We start from the raw sequence: 15,151 nt of genomic DNA, 5'->3' as shown, positions 1-15,151 counted from the left end.
CTACATGTGCTTTCTTTTATGATGCACTCGATTACGATGTTATTTATTGCCTCCACTAGGATTTTCAGCACATTGCATAATGTGTGTTCTATAGACTACTGTACTGGGAAATGTTACTACCTATTGTTTTTCATAAATGTCACAATGTCATTAGCTCATCATGATTTGTATATACATAATGCGTGAGAACAGACCTGGCTTTGTGACATTCAAATTTGAATGTGGCCCTATGTTGAAATAAATGGGAAGATTCGAGAAATCACATGCGTCGTCAAGGTATCCATCGACCAAGTCTGATTACATCAAACGAAGATCTGCGCATTGTGCACCAAGCACATTGTAACTCCTTCATATCCACGCCTACCGTCAAATCCATAGTCAGCCGTTAATATCACAATACATTCGGGTGGTTGTCATGGTGGTACCGTACCCGAAAAGTATGGATTGCGGTTCAGTGGGGTCGCATCATTTTCATCGATGAACCACGTTTTGACACCACTTCGGATGACCATCGTTTGCGAGTATGGTGGACCCGAGGGGAGATGCTACATTCTGAAAATGTTTTGGAGATACACATTGGCGTTACTATTGGTGTTACGATGTGGGGGACTATCGGGTGATTTCAGGTCAACTCTGGTATTAATTGAGGTATTCTTGACCGAACAACGATAAGTCGTAGATATTCAGCGTCCTCATGTATCATCTCTCAAGACATAGTTCCCTGGTACCATCTTTCAATAGGATAACGCCCGCACACAGACTGCACGTATCTCTGTGAATTATGCATGGTATTGAGGTGTTGTTTTGGCTAGAATGACCTCTCGATCTGTCGTCGATAGAACATACGTAGGACTATATCGGACATCAAATATTGTCCCAATGCTAATATCGAGAAAGTCAAGGTTACTAGAAGGAAAGGTTGGGCTATACGGACAGACGCTTCGCTCCTCGTTTTGCGTGACGTCACCAGCGAGGAGCAGCAAGTAAGTATAGAGGTGTACGAAGCAGCCAGAATGTCTTTCTTTTCTTTCTGTATGCATCACATTTTCGCTGTCACAACATTCTCCTACATACAAACTACAAATAAATAATAAATAAGCCAGCAATAAATAGAACATCTTAACGCAATTTATATTATGGAAAATTAACGATGTACCTGTGTTGCATGATCATTTATTTATTTTTTGATGAGATAGATAATTGTTGAATTATAATTACATTTTAAATGTATTTATATCTGAAATGTTGCTGTGAATGTATTTAAGCAAAGTTGCAGATAAATATGTGTTTTACCATTGCAATGTCTGAAATTTCCGGTGCCTGGAGTTAAAGTAATTGCGGAACCAATGATAAGGTGAGTTCCACCCCGGCATAAATAGATTATTTTGTGATTACTGATAGAAATATCTCAATAAATACTTAAAACCATGGATAATAATAATAATAATAATAATAATAATAATAATAATAATAATAATAATAATAATAATAATAATAATAATAGATCGTTGATGCATTCAGTTGCGGAAGCCCTTTCATGCCTAGCAATTTATTTTGTTCAATATACGGCACTCAGGAAAAAAATTTAAAATTGCCAATTTCATATCTTCTCCACATGATTATTAAAACAGAACTCATCCGTGTTAAACGTCATGTTGACTATCCATCACAGATTATATTCAATGTAACCATTGTTGACGCTATGATTGCACTTCGTGACATTAATAGTACACAGTCCGGAAAAATGTATTTTGGTTTATATCTTAATATTTGTATGCTAACTAGTGTTACGAATCGAGACGAGACGAGAAATTAGGTTTTCTCGTCTTGTAGAATCGATTTTCGAAAAAAGCTCTTTTCTTCTCGCCTCGAAGTTTCTCTAGCCTCTTGTATAAATTTGTGTACAAAATTTGTCCTGACTTCCTAAAGTCACGAGAGATCCATGAAGGATGAGATATAACAACAGTTAAACCATATGTATAATGACTTGTGTATCTTTGAATGCTCTTCATTATGTTCTTACAATCACTTTATCAATTTATAGTTTTTTTTTTAACGATGAACCATGCAGTATTAAACCGGTGTTTAAGGTTTAATACTTTGGTGAACTCGTGTTACCAATGAGACTCATGACGTTTCTCATATTTCCTCGAAAACGAGACGAGAAGTCCCATATTTTTAAATTTAAACGAATTTAAAAGATTCTTCTCGTCTCGAATTGCAGACGAGACGAGACATTTCTCGCCTCGATCTCCTCTCGTTGACAACACTAATCTCAACAATGAATTAGAAATAATTAACCTGCTAGTTTTCCTCAACGGTCAAACTCTTCCATTCTGTGGTGCAAGGCATGGGGCAATCGAGCCACCTGTTCTACCCACACGACGCCCCGGAGTTTTACTCTGATTTCTAACTCAAATAAACATCTAGAGGACCAATAAGCAGCAAAAATATCGAAAAATAATTTTAAATTATGAACTTCATGCATACATAGAAATTTATGAAAATGAATAAGGAAAATAAACTTACTTTATTTTACTTTGAAATCGGGAAATCGGCTCCCCCTAGAAAATTTTCTTCGGCTGCCTATGATCCTGACTGAGAACCTTTGTCTTTTCTTCACTATTTTGGCATGGAGGGACTAAAACTATCAGTTAAGTATGAATAGTGCAAATCAAAGGCGTATACATGCATAAAGAAATCGACTGATTGTACAATTGATAATAATTTAGAATAACTTTTAACTCTAAAAGAAACCGATGAAATATAAGTGTCACTGTTAATATTAAACACACTGAAAATAGTTTGAAAAATGTATCGGTAAATATCGGTGTTTATTTGCCAATGCCGATACCGATACTTCCAAAAGTGGCTGATAATACCGATACCGATATATCGGTACATCCCTAATTCTATAATGTGGAACACTTGGAGATGAAAGACAAATAGACGTAAAAATACATATGTACACACGTACTCAAGTTCACACTATCTTCCAATATTGCATGTCTGTACAGCCAAGCCACGTAAAGAAATCTTCCGAGATATAGACCTTTTCTCTATTAAATAATATTCGTCCACGTACACCATTAGAAAAGAAAGCAACATAATTCAACATAGCAAAAACCCAAAATAAATAAAGAATTGTTTGTGGTCTTACTAGCAAATCTTCTCGCGCCAAGCAGACGACAAACTCTAAGTTCCTCGCTGGTGACGTCACTGTGAAGAGAGCGTGAAAGTAGAGGTTCGGGACATAGGTTAAGAGCACCCCCTGGAGAAAGTCAAGCATCAATTACAACAGTACAGGGCCAACCTGCATCACGAGAGGACACAAGAGCTGTATGTTACCCTTCTTAAATGAAACACTGCACGCATCCAAGCTCAAGGAGATGCTGAATTAAAATCACATAATCAAGTATTGATAACACTAATGCCTCTTGTTGCCAGTTCTAGTCGTTACGGATCATTTCAATTCGAATCATTTAAATAACCTGTGATAGTGTGTAAGTATAGGAAATAGACGACATTGGACCATTCCTTCTACGTGCTTAGCTTTCTCAATCAATAAACTAATAATAATAATAATAATAATAATAATAATAATAATAATAATAATAATAATAATAATAATAATAATAATAATAATAATAATAATAATAAGATTCCAGAAAGTTTTCAGCGGAAAGGAAAAGTGTCTTGGAAATGGGCCGTTTCAATACAATTGAAATGATATTTCTTTTATAATTATATGAGAAAAATGAATGCTTATGAAATACAAAAATGCTCTTTACAGGAATATTGCTGCTAGAGGAACCGCACTAAAAGCAATTATTCATCAAATGAATCTTAAAAAAAACTGCGTATCTACGAAATAAAATTCTAATATTAAAATGCTTCTAAAAATTCGAGTGCAGGTGTGAAAGAAATATCCCAACCAGATAACTTTGTTCAGGAAACTGGTCGCTTTTTATACTATATTGCCAACCTGGGATGCTCTTGATAAAAATTGAATAGAATTTGAATACGTAGAGCACTCTGAGCTCCCCAGGTTGATCTAATTTGCATGAAGCAATCCTATATTTACTTGCATTTATATGAGAGGTAATTTTGGGGATACTCCACCACTGGTTGCATTAATTGAGGGCCAACCAGAGCCCTATTAAAATGATAACAAAAATGTCTACTTAAACATGTGTATTTTAACAGAACTAGCAATCATTTATGTGTGAAGTGTTGTTTGTGTAATGAAGACTAAGAAAGTGTGATTTAATGTGTGAATCATGTATAACGAATTGGATTAGCACAGAATTTGGTTGTGACACATACCTGTTGTTGGTGATTATCCGAACCAAGCACTGAATGATCGTATACCAGTAACAGCAGTCGGTTGTATTTCAACGTTGGAACTTCTTAGACAGTTCTCTTAGTATTTGAAGTTAATAATGTTTTAACTCGAAGAATCGTAGAACTTTGAATGCTACTTCTCTAATATTGATACTCTGATAATCCTCTAATAATGATCCCATTGAATAAAATAAAAGGTTTTTATACAACTCAAACTGCTGACGTTCCAGTAATACGGTTTCAGCACTCGGGCCGATTTTCATCCACATGCGTCCCAGATCTAAAAAGATCTTATTCAACCAAATTCTCATAACCTCAATTCAATCATGATGACACGAAACAATGTCACTTTCTTGATGTCCTCATTGTCCGAAGAAAAGTGTGGATGTTAACAAATTTATTACATAACATTACAAGCTCTTGTTGATAGACTAGAATTCATACAATTTGAAGTATACACATACTGTATTCTCTGCACATATCTCTTTAAAGATAAACAAGAGTAAATTAGGTCTCCTAAAACTCCAGACCATACTACAATTAAACTAAACAAATTAAACCAATAATTAATAATTATCTATGGTCTTGACAATATTATACAAGCTCCATTAGTATGTATATACGTACATATTTACTTTTGACGCACCACTAGAAAGAATTGTTGAAAACGTATAATTTTTTTCACTGATTTTCTACTTATTATCCCCTAAAAGGTTTCCACTGGGCGACATGAAAATATCTAACTTGGCATAGATAAAGGTGCCACAAGAAGGAATTGCTGAAAAATTACAATTGTTTTACGATTTGCGTATAAATACGGCTTCCAGATGTGTTAAATAAAACCTACAGTGGAAAAACACAAACCAACCTATGCTACGTGGATAATAAAAGCATAAATGCTATCTAACCGAGTCAGTGCAGAGCGAAAATGGCAAGACCGCGTGTTAGCGCAGGGGCGTGTCTGAAGGGACCAGGCGCGATAGTGTTGGTAGGTAGGCACGCAATCGAAGGTAGTGAAAATAAGTTTATTTTGGCAGTGATACGAATTTCAATAGCACTTGTCATGGTTTCATAGTAGTAGCGCTGCACTTGTAAACATAAAATACAGGTTCTCTACATTGTGCAGAAATGTGCCGCCGGTGGAAAATAGCACATAATAATCCATCTTTCAAACGCACTAACTTATTTTATCTGTTGTAAAGCACTTGTAATGATTTTATACTAGTAACCCTATACTTGTAAACCTAAGAAACAGACGTATTACTTTGTATTTAATTCTGATGCCTGCAGAAATTTGTTCCTTATAAACATACCTTTTTATGGAAAGTTTCGAATCTCACCTGTAAATCTTCCAAAATGGGGCGAGCCAAAACAACATCTGCAACCGTTAGTAACATGGTAATTATTATGATGTGATCTGTTAAAAATAATCAAATATTTTCTACTAAGCAAAGGTCTCGCTGCTCCTACCCTGTGTGGTCTAGATACTATTCTCGCTTTGCCTTCGGTGCGAGCGGTCCCGGGTTCGATTCCCGGTGGGGATACTCGGCCGAAAAGTGTAAAAAGCTTTTTCAGGACAGCCGATCTGAATGAGGTTTTCCTCATTCATACTAGGCAAATGCCGGAGTGGTACCTAACATATAGCTCCCAGGCCGCTTCCTTCCCTTTCCCCGGATAGTGTGCTCGCCGAGAGACGTCATCCCTCAAAAACGTGACGGGCTAACACAGCCTTAGATGCCGAAAGCAAAGAAATCAAAATCCTAAGTACTACCATTCTCGGTTTCAGTAGCTACCTAGTACAAGTTGGTTCGTGCTTTTGTATTTACTATTATTTTTTACGATACTACGCTCCATTTGTACCGATAAGAGATAAGTCTTTTTAAAAGTAAATGTGCATCTAGTAATGCATGTCCGCCATTCTGCCAGAGGAAAGTGCAATGGAAAGAAATGTATATATTATGATTTTAAGTAGGCAAATGTGTACCTAAACTGGGATTGCATGATTTCCACTTACGAGTACTAATGATTATCCTAGTAAATAACTTGTCAATTTTACGAGATGAAGTTAAATATCATATTATTTTCCATTATTTAATGATTTCTTAATACATTGCATAGTGCAATTTTACAATAGATTGTCATGAAAATGGTAATTTCATCGTTAAAATGAGTCGAATATAAATGACAGAAGACTAATAGGATACTGATTTCCACTGGCGGAGCATTTATCCAAAATGTAGGTAAGCAGTATTTTATGTTCCCAAGCGGTATACTACGGTTACAATTTATGTGTCGCGACATGTCGTTGCAAAGATTCTACACCAAAAAATAATAGCAACGAAAAAATGCATTGACGTAATTACCGGTTTACCGGGATAAGTTGTTTACTAGTGACGCCATATTGACGAAGATAAAGACTTTCTTGATTTGGACTCGTGGAAGAGGGGAAGGGGTTCTAGAACTTTACCTCTTTAGTTTCGTGTTATTGAGCCATGCAATACACTGGAATAAAATAATGAATTCAGCCCTTTTTGTTTGAATTTGGTACTATTTTTCAGCCCACTCCGGAGCTAGGACTGTGGCAACAGTAATTCAATTACCCAAAACCATTTTCTTTTCTCTTCTCTTGTCATTGCTATTTTAATTTCGTGATTTAATTCTTCTGTTATAACACTGTAAATTGTTCCAATTACTTTCCGCTTCGACATCTTTAGAATTGCGAGTCGATTTCGAATCGACCAGAGGAGAGCGAGTCGACAAGTAACAGTCAATTTTGGTTGACACATCCACCAACTAGACACATCCAGCGATCTGATTTGACCTAGTCGCTTCGATTTAGTCGCAAATGCAAAGTCGATTTAGCCGTGCGACTAAATCGACTAAGTGAATACAGGGCTTTAGAGACCAATTAATTTGTGATGCAAGAATATAACATAAGCAGCAAGACATGAAATCATAGCAGCGAAACAATTAAATTGTAACAAACGGTACATATTGTTGAAGAGAACATTAGCGAAGCTTCTGTCCTTCGACTTGATTTTGTGTCTGTCTGTTCCCAATTATTCTCGAAAAACTTACCTAGTTTTAACGAAACTTATCTTCCGTTAACATGCAGAAATAACCTTATTGTTTGTGGTTGCAATCCATCAAATAAATGAGGGTCAAATCCTAACCAAGCTCTAAGTTTGAGCCTGTATATTTGAAATATTTTTACCAGTGTTCGAAGTGGAAAAAAGCAGAGGCGGTATGTTTTATTACTAATGTCCGGATTTGTATGTAATTACATATTTTTCCTTCATATGTAGGTTCGTCAAATCCTTAAATGTTTGTGATTCACACCTGTAGGGTGCTTCAACTCAAGTTTTATATTATATATTTTTACATATTTTGACCAATATTACATATTTCTATGGTTTCTACATTTTTTTTTACATAAAACTCTGTCTTAAATTTTGCGTTTGCTGAAATTTTAATTTAAAATAATAAAAGAAAACTCTAACTGTGCAAGGCTTGCATCTAGTTTCAAATTTGTCATATTTATCTTTTCGTTTCTTTACCGAAAGAGAAATCTCTCTCTTTTTTTTTATTTGTCAAACCATGTTTCGCAGAATTTCTCCGATAACAAAAGAAATATAAGAAGAAACAAGTAAAAATCCTTTCTCCGGGGTACAATAGCAGCGCCCTTTATTCTCAACTCTGGAGGAAGACAGATCACGTGCCTGACAGGCGACTGGCAGGGAAAATCCTAAAATGAAGTCTATTTGATTGTTATCGGAGGTCGAACGTGAAAAAAGATGAAAGGATATCCTGCAATTCAAGTTAAAACTGTATGCTAGTGTGCTACCAGGAATTTACTGCAAGAGTTCGTTCCAGGAAGCTGGCGACAATGGCAATATCATGGCAGGTAACCTAAGCTTTCAAAGAACTTCGCTTGTCCAACTGAATAACAGGAGGACAGTACTCTAGTATTGCAGTTGCAAAACGCACATGTTCTGTATTGACCGTCGAAGTCAGAAATGCCTCAACTTTATCAGCGAAATTGCGGTCGTGGGTAACTATCGATGATGCGTTTACTACGGACGGTAAAATGGTGTTGTGCCAAGTGTGTGATAAAAAAACAACAAAAAAATGGATGTTCTATGAAATCTCAGTTAGAACAACATGTACGAAGTGCACTCCATGCAAGAAATAAAAATTTGCGAACTGCAAAAAAAAAAAAAAAAAAAAAAAAAAGTACTCTTGACACAAATGCATCAAGATACTTCAGTGAGTGAGTTTTTCAAAGACTTGTGTCTAGCAATGATAGCAGCAAACATTCCTTAGAACAAAGTTCAAGTGCCAAAATACCGTGCTTTTCTGGAGAAGTACTGCGGGCGTCGAATTCCTGACGAATCCACTCTTCGAAAGTGTTATCTCGAAGTTTGTTATAGGGAAGCTATAGATTCATTAGGGCAGAAATAGGTAGTTCATATATTTGTATTTCTGTGGACGAAACAACAGACGTTTTGGGATGTTATGTAGCAAAGTTAGTGATTGGAAAGTTAAGTAAACATGCTCCATCCAAATCCTATCTTATTGCGAGTAAATTGTTGGAACGCACGAATCATTCCACGATTCTTTGCTTTGTAAACGAAGTCTTAAAGTGTTGTGGACAGCAGGAGTTTAGGAAGAAAAAGTCCTTCTTTATACAGACAGTGCAGTGTACATGTTAAAAGCGGCTAGAGCACTTCAGTTTTTTACCCTCACTTAATTCATTTCACCTGTATGGCCCATGCTCTTCAGCGTGTTGTTGAAGAGGTGAGAGACAACTTTTGCGAAGTAAATCAACTAGTTTCTTTCACGAAAAAAATGTTTGTTAAGGCGCCACAAAGTTTGTTCAAGTTTACAGAGATCAACTAACAGACGTGCCACTTACTCCGGAGCCTGTAACTGAATGAGGATATTAATGATTTCCTACGGGAAAACTTCCTGTCCCCCCACTCGACTGTGGGGTATTCCAAACACCCCAAGGTCCACTCCCACAGCAGACAACTCCTAAGCCTGCTCATGCTCAAAATACGGCATTTACTGTATATGCATTAAGGTAAGAAGACACATACATACATACATAACAAAGAAATAATTCAATATGGCACATCAAAATATAAACTAAGTGAACTTCTTTGCAGACGACTCATTAAAAAAAAGTAGGAAAAAGGTAAGAGTTTTCAACTTAAAAATTATTTCTACGTAAGAAATAAAACAGGAATAAAAGCTGTTCGTCAATTACTGTATATAAAAATGGATTTATTAAAGGTATTTAGCATCTACTTTTCAGTGACGGTATGTATTAATCATTGGAAAACCAAAGACGGTGTGCCTTCATCACTGAAAAACCAGAGGCGATATAGCATACCACCGCATACTGTCTCACTTCGACCACTGATTTTTACGGTATAAACTACGTGAAAAGTGTTTGATTATGATAAAACATAATGTGTAATTTCTTTGAGGCATTGCTTTCATTTCTGTAGTTTGAGGTTAAAGTTTGCCAAGAGTGAAGTGTTCAATGATATTTTGTTTTTTTAAACTCGATTTCGATACAATATGGCGCATTTTTTTTGAGTTTTCACCATTCCGGATTGAGTTTAAAAGATCAGTGTAAAAAAGGTATATACACCTTTCCCCTCGATTTTTAGAAAATATAACTTTAAAAAAGCTATGTTCGATGCAATATGCTCTAACCTCCACTACTTGAAGCTCATAAAAAAAATGCATCAAGTTTTATATCGGTGACTATTATCTGCAGGTGACTAGATTCGAGGTCTGCACCTGAAAATGATAAAGTCAACAAACATTTTGAAAGAAAAAGAAGGAGAAGAATAGGAAAACGACATAGTTAGTGATAACCACATTGTTATTAAAGGATACGAGATTCAATAAACAAAGGAGAGAACATGTAAAAGTGTTTCTTTTTTTTGTTGTTATCTTTTCTTTTTACTTTTTCTTTGGAAAGAATGCACTAGAAAATGTTTTAGAAAATGTTTCATGAATCTAAATAATGGGGGAACAACATAGCTAGAGGACACATGAATACATGAGTTGAAACACTCTCACTTTTTCAATGTTTCACTTTTTAACAATTTTACTTCTAGACATTTTTTTAGTTTGATACAATCTATAAGTTACTTAAAACAACTTATTCATGTCTGGCGCGAAGTCACACGTTATGTATAATATTTTTCAATGTTAGCAATTTTACTTAGAACTGACTAAACGGTCTCATGGCTGAGCGATTTCCGTTACAGCTCACTCTGTAACATTTGAATCAATTTCAATATTGGAATTCTAGTGGTAAAGTCGACGTGACTTTATAGCGACGAATATAATGCTTAATAGCCAACTCGTTCAATGTAGAAGACGGAATTTAATTATCGTACCTCGCAATAGGATTGTAGATATAATGAAAATATACTAAGATCTTACCCATGGGCGTCGCCAGAAACTTTCACAGGGGGGTCAAGAACAAACGCTAATAACACACACATATATATATTAAACAAAATCACAATATTATAATTAGGAAGTCATGCAAGTACATATACTATGCTGACTTTAGAAGAACTTTCCGAAGACAGAATCGTATGATCCCTCCTTAATACTTCATAATAATTCCTCTTTTCAACATCTCAAACTTTGAAAGAATCAAGGAGAGAGAAGGAGAAAGAGAGAAAGAATGCATGTTCGTGACTATGTTGCTACCGTACGTGCCTTTGGTGTGGGAGATTCGAGTTAGATTCCCGGTAGAAGTTCAGCTCATGAAGTTTGCATTCCATATGAAGATTTAGGTCCACATTTCACCCTGGAGGTGTAAGGGACACTAAACTCAGAATAAACCAACCCAAAAATAGAAAACTTTGTAACAGTACTGTGTTTCTTGATGTTTATTTATCAGTCCTTTGCGAAGTCATGCAACAGCGAGACTGCTCTCGGGATTTCGATAAATACAAGAAAATATTTTTTGTGCATGAAAATCAGAACCTAATCATTTCACAAATAGAAATTTAAAAAAATAACACATGCAAAAATGTATTTACGAAAATATTACGGTTTTACTTACCAAACAGGAATAGAGCAGATTTTATAAGATAAAAACGTCGTCATCTTCGTGTTTGTAAATAACTAAGCCACCAGGTAGAAATAATTCCTTGTCTTGTTTCATAAAGTTCACACAAAATCAAAAAATCTTTCTTTCTTCCGTAACCACTTTACAAAACGCAGAACAATAAAATTATATTTATATAAAAAAAAGCGAACACACAATATAAAGGAAAGTGCACAAAAAAAGAATCTCTAAATATAGATAAGCATTATTACGTGTCATATAGGTCTACTTCTTGAACAAGAATTGCATACGACTTGGTTCTTTCCCAAAAAGCATCCAACACGTCTGATATGAATTGTGTTTTATTTTTATTTATAAGTTCCCGATGGAGACTCATCATACACAATCCTGTCAATCTTTCTTCAGAGATAGTTGCCCTTAACCACGTTTTCACACGTCTTAGGGTGCTAAAATGTCTCTCAACACTACATGTTGTAACGGGGAGGGTAACCATTACTTGTATTCCTTGCTTTATTGCCTGATAAAATGTGGCGTGATCCATCAAATCAAAAAGAGAGAGTTTCTCTAAACTGTCTGCATCTAGATTTCTGTTTCCATAAATCGTACCAGCATTAAGCTTGAGGAAAGAAATTGTCAAATTCATAAATTTCCTTTATTTCATCCATCATCTTCATGAATTGTAGTTTAGAGATGTTTTTTATTTCACGGCGATGCAGTGTGAAGAGTGAAAAGCCAGGACTATGTTCTTCCGAAAATCTATTATTTAGCGACTGTAACAAAGAATGTATGTACAATATAAATATGGTTCGCCGATAATATTCTTCCGCATTTGTGCATGGAGGATTAGCACGATGAACTTGTCGAGACGCAAGTCTGGAAACTGACAGCTGAATAATCAGTTCATCAGCAACACGAATACACTTTTTGAAGATCGAATGAAATGTAACTTCAGCTGTAGCTCTCTGTTCTTTGAACATACAAATCAACTCCGAAATGTGTGATTTTGCCGCCATTAAGTTCAACTGAATTCCTTGCAAAATTTGTGCTACTGGCTCAAGATACGAGGAATATTGACTGATAACTGACAAAGAAACAATAAAGGCTCCTGTTGTTCCTGCACAAAAAAGACGATAAGCATTGCTTATAGTTTCAGTAACTGTAGAATTTATTGACAGTTCTTCTAACGCACAGACTATTTCTATGAAATGTTCAGAAAATTTCCTGATACTGCTGTATTCGGAAGTCAAGCGGGTTTCAGAAAGAAGTGGGATATTTGGAATATTTTTTCTTCTTAATGGGCTCTCGCGAAAGAAAATTGTGATTTCTTTAATAGTATCCACTGTGTATCGTATGTAAGAAACGGAACATGGCATATTAACGACAAGATTAAGCTTGTGTGATGCACAATGGTTAAAAAAAAACGCTTTTGGGAATTGTCGTCTGATAATTTTTGTACACCGTCCATCCAGCCAGCCTTGGTGGAACAACCATGGAAACCCTGTCCTACAAGTTCACACTGAGATAATCCACGTTCTTCCAATGCTTTTAGAATTATTCTAGTAATATATGCGGCGTTTAACTCTCCTAATGGAATGAAACCTACGAAATCTTCTCGCATCTGATATTGAACAGTGTCATAAAACCGAATACCTAGAGACAATTGTTCTACACCCCCAATATCAGCTGTCTCATCTTCAAGCACACTATAATAGTGGGAAGAAACAATTTCAGGCTTTATATACTGATCATATAAAGTGTTGCCTGCAACTGATATCAATTCATTTTGAGTCTGCACAGATAAGTATTTTGCATTTTGAGCAGCAGTTTCAAAGTGTTGCTTTAATGTTATATCTCTTGAATCTACTTTAAATTGGAGAAGATCATAGAAATTGCCAGATTTAGCATTCTTTCCTCGTAAAGACAAATCATGTGTCGCACAAAAAGACAATTGTCTCAATGATTGATGACAGTTTTTTTTCGTTTTTCCTCAACTTGCTTCCGAGCCGATTCAATTTTCAAATCAACGGACAAACTTTTCGTAGACATAACATTCGAGAATAACTGAGCACGTGGACGCCCGACGCCATTCAGATTGTTCGTGTTGTCAAGCAGATGCAAAAAATCATTGTATTTTCTAAACGGTGTTAGTATAAAAGACCCTTGCAATCCTCTTTTTACCGGAGATCGAAAAACAACACACTGCTTGCACAATCTCCCTCGCAACTTTCTAGAATATGCTAGCCACGGAAATTCAACAAACCACTTATACAAAAAGGGGCGTTTTCCTGGCATAACATCTTGTTTAAAAGCATATGTTTCGGTCGGGTGCCACGGAGACATCAATATTTCATATCGACCAGTGTCCGACAAACTTGACTGCAAATTTAAGTATACATAATTGCCAATGTCTTTTGGGTCACAGGATGTCTCTTCACCTAATAAAGTTGCACGAGGGGACATTTGGGAAGAAATTACGCTAACTATATTGCCCTCCGGTAACTCTTTTTCATCGCTCAGATTTTCAACACACACAGAATATCACGTTTGGTGTTTTTCAATTTTGAGGGCACTTGCTGTTTTAGGAAAACATCGAGTTCATTTCTTATGCTTATGCATGATTAATTTTTGAAAAGCAATTCTTTCTAATTCACTCACCTACACACGAGATATTAAATAAATTATAAACTAAGAGGAAAACACCTATTAAACTCTGAAAGAGACCAGAGATCGGAAACCACACGCATTTATCACTTTCCGACACTCCCGAGCAACTTTGAAGTTTTGAAAACGAAAACCGCCTATATGACACACCAGAAACACGGATTTCCAATAACTGCGCACAACCAACTATGCAAAACTAAACCTTTCTCTTCTTGAAGAGGGTCAATTTCCATCCTCCCCGCTAAAACTAGCATTGTACTTTTAAAACCGCGGGGCCTCATAGGAAACAAAAAGCTCAATTTCTTTCTGCTCAAAACGCTACTAAGAACAAGGAAAACAATGTTTGACAGCATTAGAATCATTGTCCCTGCTGCTCCATTTGCAGTTTTGTCTTCTCGAGCGCTTCCCCTCTCTGTAATCCATCAAGATTCTAGGTTTAAAAGGAGGCTGGGTCATTCAGGATCACCTTGCTACAGCCAGAGGGCAAACAGTTGCAGAGGAGTCGGTAACATTATTGCCTTCACAAACAGAATTATTGGGTTATTTTTAATATCAATATGTGTTAAATGCTCATACTTTTCCGATTGTTGCAAAGGTCAGACAAATGAGTCAGAGAAGAACTTTTATTCTGCTTTACAAAGGAAACCACTGCAGAAGTTTTAAAAGATGTGGCTCTTCATTTTCTATGGGAACAATTGAGGATAACTTGCTTGATTCTTTCAACGTTTGAGATTTTGAAAAGAGGAATTATCGTGAAGTGCTACGGAGGGAACATACGATCCTGTCTCCGGAAACTCCTTCTAAAGTTCCATATATATACTTGACTACTTCAAGATCAAGGTAATATTAACTAGATTTCCAGGGGGTCGACCGACCCCTTCAACCCCCCTGCTGACACCCATGATCTTACCGCTCACATGCACAATAAGGTAGAAATATGACATACGAGACGTACTCTTTATTACATAGTACTCCATATGGCTGTGAAGTGCTACGTAAAGGCATTGTATAAAGTGATCATAAAAGTGTCACAAAGTTGTG

The 15,151-nt window shown here is 36.1% G+C and overlaps 1 protein-coding gene across 1 annotated transcript in view; it reads right to left on the bottom strand.

Annotated features, from left to right (window-relative positions):
• LOC145694961 (uncharacterized) overlaps window positions 1-15,151 on the bottom strand; it is a 138,319-nt gene that overhangs the window by 41,518 nt on the left and 81,650 nt on the right. The gene's annotated exons all lie outside the window — the stretch shown is intronic.

The sequence above is a fragment of the Thermobia domestica genome, chromosome 1, assembly GCF_964235325.1.
Source record: "Thermobia domestica chromosome 1, izTheDome1.hap1.1, whole genome shotgun sequence".
NCBI lineage: Eukaryota > Metazoa > Arthropoda > Insecta > Zygentoma > Lepismatidae > Thermobia > Thermobia domestica.
This window is presented reverse-complemented; position numbering and strand designations above follow the sequence as displayed.